Genomic DNA, 8410 nt, shown 5'->3' with positions numbered 1-8410 from the left:
TCCAGGGTGATTGCTGGTAGGTCCCGGTGGGGTGGAAGGGGGTCAGCGGGAGCAACCTGCATCCCCATGCCCAGCCAGAGTTCCAGGGTGATTGGTGGTAGGTCCCGGTGCGGTGGAAGGGGGGGCAGCGGGAGCAACCTGCATCCCCATGCCCAGCCAGAGTTCCAGGGTGATTGCTGGAAGGACCCGGTGGGGGGGGCAGCGGGAGCAACTTGCATCCCCATGCCCAGCCATAGTTCCAGGGTGATTGCTGGTAGGTCCCGGTGCGGTGGAAGGGGGGGCAGCGGGAGCAACCTGCATCCCCATGCCCAGCCAGAGTTCCAGGGTGATTGCAGGTAGGTCCCGGTGGGGTGGAAGGGGGTCAGCGGGAGCAACCTGCATCCCCATGCCCAGCCAGATTTCCAGGGTGATTGGTGGTAGGTCCCGGTGCGGTGGAAGGGGGGGCAGCGGGAGCAACCTGCATCCCCATGCCCAGCCAGAGTTCCAGGGTGATTGCTGGAAGGACCCGGTGGGGGGGCAGCGGGAGCAACTTGCATCCCCATGCCCAGCCATAGTTCCAGGGTGATTGCTGGTAGGTCCCGGTGGGGTGGAAGGGGGTCAGCGGGAGCAAACTGCATCCCCATGCCCAGTCAGAGTTCCAGGGTGATTGCAGGTAGGTCCCGGTGGTGTGGAAGGGGGGGCAGCGGGACCAACCTGTGTCAATATGCCCAGCCAGAGTTCCAGAGTGATTGCAGGTAGGTCCCGGTGGGGTGGAAGGGGGTCAGCGGGAGCAAACCGCATCCCCATGCCCAGCCAGAGTTCCAGGGTGATTGCAGGTAGGTCCCGGTGGGGTGGAAGGGGGGGCAGCGGGACCAACCTGTGTCCCTATGCCCAGCCAGAGTTCCAGAGTGATTGCAGGTAGGTCCCGGTGGGGTGGAAGGGGGTCAGCGGGAGCAACTTGCATCCCCATGCCCAGCCAGAGAACCAGGGTGATTGCTGGTAGGTAAGGAGATCCATTTGGTGACCAAACAGCAGTGAAAATAAAAAGGCCCAAATGTCAAAGAATGACACTTTTAATACTGAAAGTGAAACATTTAAAATCAAGTTAAAGTGGGGTATGTTCCAGAAATGTCAGAGACGGTAATGAGCAGCAGAGGCAGGCCGGGGCAGAGTTCCAGGGCCAGGGGTGTCACGGCAGGCAGCGTAGGCCGGGGAAGAGTTCCAGGGCGGTGGGGAGAGGACTAGGCCTCAATCCAAGGACATCATTTGGTGACTAAACAGCAGTGACAATAAAAAGGCCCAAATGTCAAAGAATGACACTTTTAATACTGAAAGTGAAACATTTAAAATCAAGTTAAAGTGGGGTATGTTCCAGAAATGTCAGAGACGGTAATGAGCAGCAGAGGCAGGCCGGGGCAGAGTTCCAGGGCCAGGGGTGTGACGGCAGGCAGCGTAGGCCGGGGCAGAGTTCCAGGGCGGTGGGGAGAGGACTAGGCCTCAATCCAAGGAGATCCATTTGGTGACTAAACAGCAGTGACAATAAAAAGGCCCAAATGCCAAAGAATGACATTTCTGCTACTGAAAGTGAAACATTTAAAATCAAGTTACAGTGGGGTATGTTCACAAATGTCAGAGGCGGTAGTGAACAGCAGAGGTAGGCCGGGGCAGAGTTCCAGGGCCAGGGGTGTGACGGCAGGCAGCGTAGGCCGGGGCAGAGTTCCAGGGCGGTGGGTGAGAGGACTAGGCCTCAATCCAAGGAGATCCATTTGGTGACCAAGCAGCAGTGAAAATAAAAAGGCCCAAATGTCAAAGAATGACATTTCTGCTACTGAAAGTGAAACATTTGAAAGTGAACCATTTAAAATCAAGTTAAAGTGGGGTATGTTCAAAAATGTCAGAGGCGGTGGTGAGCAGCAGAGGCAGGCCGGGGCAGAGTTCCAGGGCCAGAGTGTGACGGCAGCACAGGCCGGGGCAGAGCTCCAGGGCCAGGGGTGTGACGGCAGGCAGCGTAGGCCGGGGCAGAGTTCCAGGGCGGTGGGGAGAGGACTAGGCCTCAATCCAAGGAGATCCATTTGGTGACTAAACAGCAGTGACAATAAAAAGGCCCAAATGCCAAAGAATGACATTTCTGCTACTGAAAGTGAAACATTTAAAATCAAGTTACAGTGGGGTATGTTCACAAATGTCAGAGGCGGTAGTGAACAGCAGAGGTAGGCCGGGGCAGAGTTCCAGGGCCAGGGGTGTGACGGCAGGCAGCGTAGGCCGGGGCAGAGTTCCAGGGCGGTGGGTGAGAGGACTAGGCCTCAATCCAAGGAGATCCATTTGGTGACCAAGCAGCAGTGAAAATAAAAAGGCCCAAATGTCAAAGAATGACATTTCTGCTACTGAAAGTGAAACATTTGAAAGTGAACCATTTAAAATCAAGTTAAAGTGGGGTATGTTCAAAAATGTCAGAGGCGGTGGTGAGCAGCAGAGGCAGGCCGGGGCAGAGTTCCAGGGCCAGAGTGTGACGGCAGCACAGGCCGGGGCAGAGCTCCAGGGCCAGGGTGTGACGGCAGGCAGCGTAGGCCGGGGCAGAGTTCCAGGGCGGTGGGGAGAGGACTAGGCCTCGACATAAGGAGATCCATTTGGTGACCAAACAGCAGTGAAAATAAATAGGCCCAAATGTCAAAGAATGACATTTCTGCTACTGAAAGTGAAACATTTAAAATCAAGTTAAAGTGGGGTATGTTCACAAATGTCAGAGGCGGTGGTGAACAGCAGGGGCAGGCCGGGGCAGAGTTCCAGGGCCAGGGTGTGACGGCAGGCAGCGTAGGCCGGGGCAGAGTTCCAGGGCGGTGGGTGAGAGGACTAGGCCTCAATCCAAGGAGATCCATTTGGTGACCAAACAGCAGTGAAAATAAAAAGGCCCAAGTGTCAAAGAATGACATTTCTGCTACTGAAAGTGAAACATTTGAAAGTGAACCATTTAAAATCAAGTTAAAGTGGGGTATGTTCAAAAATGTCAGAGGCGGTAGTGAACAGCAGAGGTAGGCCGGGGCAGAGTTCCAGGGCCAGGGGTGTCACGGCAGGCAGCGTAGGCCGGGGAAGAGTTCCAGGGCGGTGGGGAGAGGACTAGGCCTCAATCCAAGGGGATCCATTTGGTGACCAAGCAGCAGTGAAAATGAAAAGGCCCAAATGTCAAAGAATGCCATTTCTGCAACTGAAAGTGAAACATTTGAAAGTGACACATTTAAAATCAAGTTAAAGTGGGGTATGTTCAAAAATGTCAGAGGCGGTAGTGAGCAGCAGAGGTAGGCCGGGGCAGAGTTCCAGGGCCAGGGGTGTCACGGCAGGCAGCGTAGGCCGGGGAAGAGTTCCAGGGCGGTGGGGAGAGGACTAGGCCTCAATCCAAGGGGATCCATTTGGTGACCAAGCAGCAGTGAAAATGAAAAGGCCCAAATGTCAAAGAATGCCATTTCTGCAACTGAAAGTGAAACATTTGAAAGTGACACATTTAAAATCAAGTTAAAGTGGGGTATGTTCAAAAATGTCAGAGGCGGTAGTGAACAGCAGAGGTAGGCCGGGGCAGAGTTCCAGGGCCAGGGGTGTCACGGCAGGCAGCGTAGGCCGGGGAAGAGTTCCAGGGCGGTGGGGAGAGGACTAGGCCTCAATCCAAGGGGATCCATTTGGTGACCAAGCAGCAGTGAAAATGAAAAGGCCCAAATGTCAAAGAATGCCATTTCTGCAACTGAAAGTGAAACATTTGAAAGTGACACATTTAAAATCAAGTTAAAGTGGGGTATGTTCAAAAATGTCAGAGGCGGTAGTGAACAGCAGAGGTAGGCCGGGGCAGAGTTCCAGGGCCAGGGGTGTCACGGCAGGCAGCGTAGGCCTGCGCAGAGTTCCAGGGCGGTGGGGAGAGGACTAGGCCTCAATCCAAGGAGATCCATTTGGTGACCAAGCAGCAGTGAAAATAAAAAGGCCCAAATGTCAAAGAATGACATTTCTGATACTGAAAGTGAAACATTTGAAAGTGAACCATTTAAAATCAAGTTAAAGTGGGGTATGTTCAAAAATGTCAGAGGCGGTGGTGAACAGCAAGGGCAGGCCGGGGCAGAGTTCCAGGGCCAGGGGTGTGACGGCAGGCAGCGTAGGCCGGGGCAGAGTTCCAGGGCGGTGGGGAGAGGACTAGGCCTCAATCCAAGGAGATCCATTTGGTGACCAAGCAGCAGTGAAAATGAAAAGGCCCAAATGTCAAAGAATGACATTTCTGATACTGAAAGTGAAACATTTGAAAGTGAACCATTTAAAATCAAGTTAAAGTGGGGTATGTTCAAAAATGTCAGAGGCGGTGGTGAGCAGCAGAGGCAGGCCGGGACACAGTTCCAGGGCCAGGGGTGTGACGGCAGGCAGCGTAGGCCGGGGCAGAGTTCCAGGGCGGTGGGGAGAGGACTAGGCCTCAATCCAAGGAGATCCATTTGGTGACCAAACAGCAGTGCAAATAAAAAGGCCCAAATGTCAAAGAATGACATTTCTGATACTGAAAGTGAACCATTTAAAATCAAGTTAAAGTGGGGTATGTTCACAAATGTCAGAGGCGGTGGTGAACAGCAGGGGCAGGCCGGGACAGAGTTCCAGGGCCAGAGTGTGACGGCAGGCAGTGTAGGCCGGGGCAGAGTTCCAGGGCGGTGGGTGAGAGGACTAGGCCTCAATCCAAGGAGATCCATTTGGTGACCAAACAGCAGTGAAAATAAAAATGCCCAAGTGTCAAAGAATGACATTTCTGCTACTGAAAGTGAAACATTTGAAAGTGAACCATTTAAAATCAAGTTAAAGTGGGGTATGTTCAAAAATGTCAGAGGCGGTAGTGAACAGCAGAGGTAGGCCGGGGCAGAGATCCAGGGCCAGGGGTGTCACAGCAGGCATCGTAGGCCGGGGAAGAGTTCCAGGGCGGTGGGGAGAGGACTAGGCCTCAATCCAAGGGGATCCATTTGGTGACCAAGCAGCAGTGAAAATAAAAAGGCCCAAATGTCAAAGAATGCCATTTCTGCAACTGAAAGTGAAACATTTGAAAGTGACACATTTAAAATCAAGTTAAAGTGGGGTATGTTCAAAAATGTCAGAGGCGGTAGTGAACAGCAGAGGTAGGCCGGGGCAGAGATCCAGGGCCAGGGGTGTCACAGCAGGCATCGTAGGCCGGGGAAGAGTTCCAGGGCGGTGGGGAGAGGACTAGGCCTCAATCCAAGGGGATCCATTTGGTGACCAAGCAGCAGTGAAAATGAAAAGGCCCAAATGTCAAAGAATGCCATTTCTGCAACTGAAAGTGAAACATTTGAAAGTGAAACATTTAAAATCAAGTTCAAGTGGGGTATGTTCAAAAATGTCAGAGGCGGTAGTGAACAGCAGAGGTAGGCCGGGGCAGAGTTCCAGGGCCAGGGGTGTGACGGCAGGCAGCGTAGGCCGGGGCAGAGTTCCAGGGCGGTGGGGAGAGGACTAGGCCTCAATCCAAGGAGATCCATTTGGTGACCAAGCAGCAGTGAAAATAAAAAGGCCCAAATGTCAAAGAATGCCATTTCTGCAACTGAAAGTGAAACATTTGAAAGTGACACATTTAAAATCAAGTTAAAGTGGGGTATGTTCAAAAATGTCAGAGGCGGTAGTGAACAGCAGAGGTAGGCCGGGGCAGAGTTCCAGGGCCAGGGGTGTGACGGCAGGCAGCGTAGGCCGGGGCAGAGTTCCAGGGCGGTGGGGAGAGGACTAGGCCTCAATCCAAGGAGATCCATTTGGTGACCAAGCAGCAGTGAAAATAAAAAGGCCCAAATGTCAAAGAATGCCATTTCTGCAACTGAAAGTGAAACATTTGAAAGTGACACATTTAAAATCAAGTTAAAGTGGGGTATGTTCAAAAATGTCAGAGGCGGTAGTGAACAGCAGAGGTAGGCCGGGGCAGAGATCCAGGGCCAGGGGTGTCACAGCAGGCATCGTAGGCCGGGGAAGAGTTCCAGGGCGGTGGGGAGAGGACTAGGCCTCAATCCAAGGGGATCCATTTGGTGACCAAGCAGCTGTGAAAATGAAAAGGCCCAAATGTCAAAGAATGACATTTCTGCTACTGAAAGTGAAACATTTGAAAGTGAAACATTTAAAATCAAGTTAACCCCTTCCCGCTCCTTGACGTACTATTACGTCATGGCAGCTCTATCGTTCGCGCTCCATGCCGTAATAGTACGTCTTGCAGTTAGAACAGCGGTGCGCGCGCCCGGCGCGTTCATGCGCTGTGATAGCTGCTGTTTCTGACAGCAGGCTATCACGGCATAATGGGACGGGACCATTTACTATGGTCCCGCCTCGCCGATCGCCGCTATTGGCTAGTCAGTGAGTAACTAGCCAATAGCAGCGATCGGTCTCATTCAGCACAGCAGTGCTCGAGCCCGGCGTTCCTGAGCTGTGATAGCTGCTGTTTCTGACAGCATGCTATCACAGCATAATGGGCCGGGACCATTTACTATGGTCCCGCCTCGCCGATCGCCGCTATTGGCTAGTCAGTGAGTAACTAGCCAATAGCAGCGATCATTCTCGTCACTTCCTCTCTCTGACCTCACATCCTGCTGCAACCGCCCTGAACGCCCTGTTGGAGTTAGCGAGGCGTTGAGATCGGTTGTGAGCAGAGAGTCAGAGAGAAAAGAAGTGAAAAGAAGTGAAAAAAAGTTTCTAAAACAACGTTTTTTTTGCTTCCCACCACCCCATCCACTACCCACTCCTGTTCCCTTCCTCTTTGAGTTCTACCCACGTTTTTTGGTCAGTGATCTCCTATCACTGACCACTTTTCAGTCTTCAGGACCACATTTCTTGGTCCCTGGGGATTTTTTTTTCATTTTTTTCTATATAAAACATAAAACAAAAAAAAAAATATAAAAAGAAAAAAAGAAACAAAAAAAAATAGTTAGTTTAGCCAATTTTGAAAATTTAACTGGTTAGTTTAGTATTAGCCCCTTCCCGCTCCTTGACGTACTATTACGTCATGGCAGCTCTATCGTTCGCGCTCCATGCCGTAATAGTACGTCTTGCAGTTAGAACAGCGGTGCGCGCGCCCGGCGCGTTCATGCGCTGTGATAGCTGCTGTTTCTGACAGCAGGCTATCACGGCATAATGGGACGGGACCATTTACTATGGTCCCGCCTCGCCGATCGCCGCTATTGGCTAGTCAGTGAGTAACTAGCCAATAGCAGCGATCGGTCTCATTCAGCACAGCAGTGCTCGAGCCCGGCGTTCCTGAGCTGTGATAGCTGCTGTTCTGACAGCATGCTATCACAGCATAATGGGCCGGGACCATTTACTATGGTCCCGCCTCGCCGATCGCCGCTATTGGCTAGTCAGTGAGTAACTAGCCAATAGCAGCGATCATTCTCCGTCACTTCCTCTCTCTGACCTCACATCCTGCTGCAACCGCCCTGAACGCCCTGTTGGAGTTAGCGAGGCGTTGAGATCGGTTGTGAGCAGAGAGTCAGAGAGAAAAGAAGTGAAAAGAAGTGAAAAAAAGTTTCTAAAACAACGTTTTTTTTGCTTCCCACCACCCCATCCACTACCCACTCCTGTTCCCTTCCTCTTTGAGTTCTACCCACGTTTTTTGGTCAGTGATCTCCTATCACTGACCACTTTTCAGTCTTCAGGACCACATTTCTTGGTCCCTGGGGATTTTTTTTTCATTTTTTTCTATATAAAACATAAAACAAAAAAAAAAATATAAAAAGAAAAAAAAGAAACAAAAAAAATAGTTAGTTTAGCCAATTTTGAAAATTTAACTGGTTAGTTTAGTATTAGCCCCTTCCCGCTCCTTGACGTACTATTACGTCATGGCAGCTCTATCGTTCGCGCTCCATGCCGTAATAGTACGTCTTGCAGTTAGAACAGCGGTGCGCGCGCCCGGCGCGTTCATGCGCTGTGATAGCTGCTGTTTCTGACAGCAGGCTATCACGGCATAATGGGACGGGACCATTTACTATGGTCCCGCCTCGCCGATCGCCGCCTATTGGCTAGTCAGTGAGTAACTAGCCAATAGCAGCGATCGGTCTCATTCAGCACAGCAGTGCTCGAGCCCGGCGTTCCTGAGCTGTGATAGCTGCTGTTTCTGACAGCATGCTATCACAGCATAATGGGCCGGGACCATTTACTATGGTCCCGCCTCGCCGATCGCCGCTATTGGCTAGTCAGTGAGTAACTAGCCAATAGCAGCGATCGGTCTCATTCAGCACAGCAGTGCTCGAGCCCGGCGTTCCTGAGCTGTGATAGCTGCTGTTTCTGACAGCATGCTATCACAGCATAATGGGCCGGGACCATTTACTATGGTCCCGCCTCGCCGATCGCCGCTATTGGCTAGTCAGTGAGTAACTAGCCAATAGCAGCGATCATTCTCGTCACTTCCTCTCTCTGACCTCACATCCTGCTGCAACCG

The sequence above is a fragment of the Rhinoderma darwinii genome, unplaced genomic scaffold (genome assembly GCF_050947455.1).
Source record: "Rhinoderma darwinii isolate aRhiDar2 unplaced genomic scaffold, aRhiDar2.hap1 Scaffold_2551, whole genome shotgun sequence".
Classification (NCBI taxonomy): Eukaryota; Metazoa; Chordata; class Amphibia; order Anura; family Rhinodermatidae; genus Rhinoderma; species Rhinoderma darwinii.
This window is presented reverse-complemented; position numbering follows the sequence as displayed.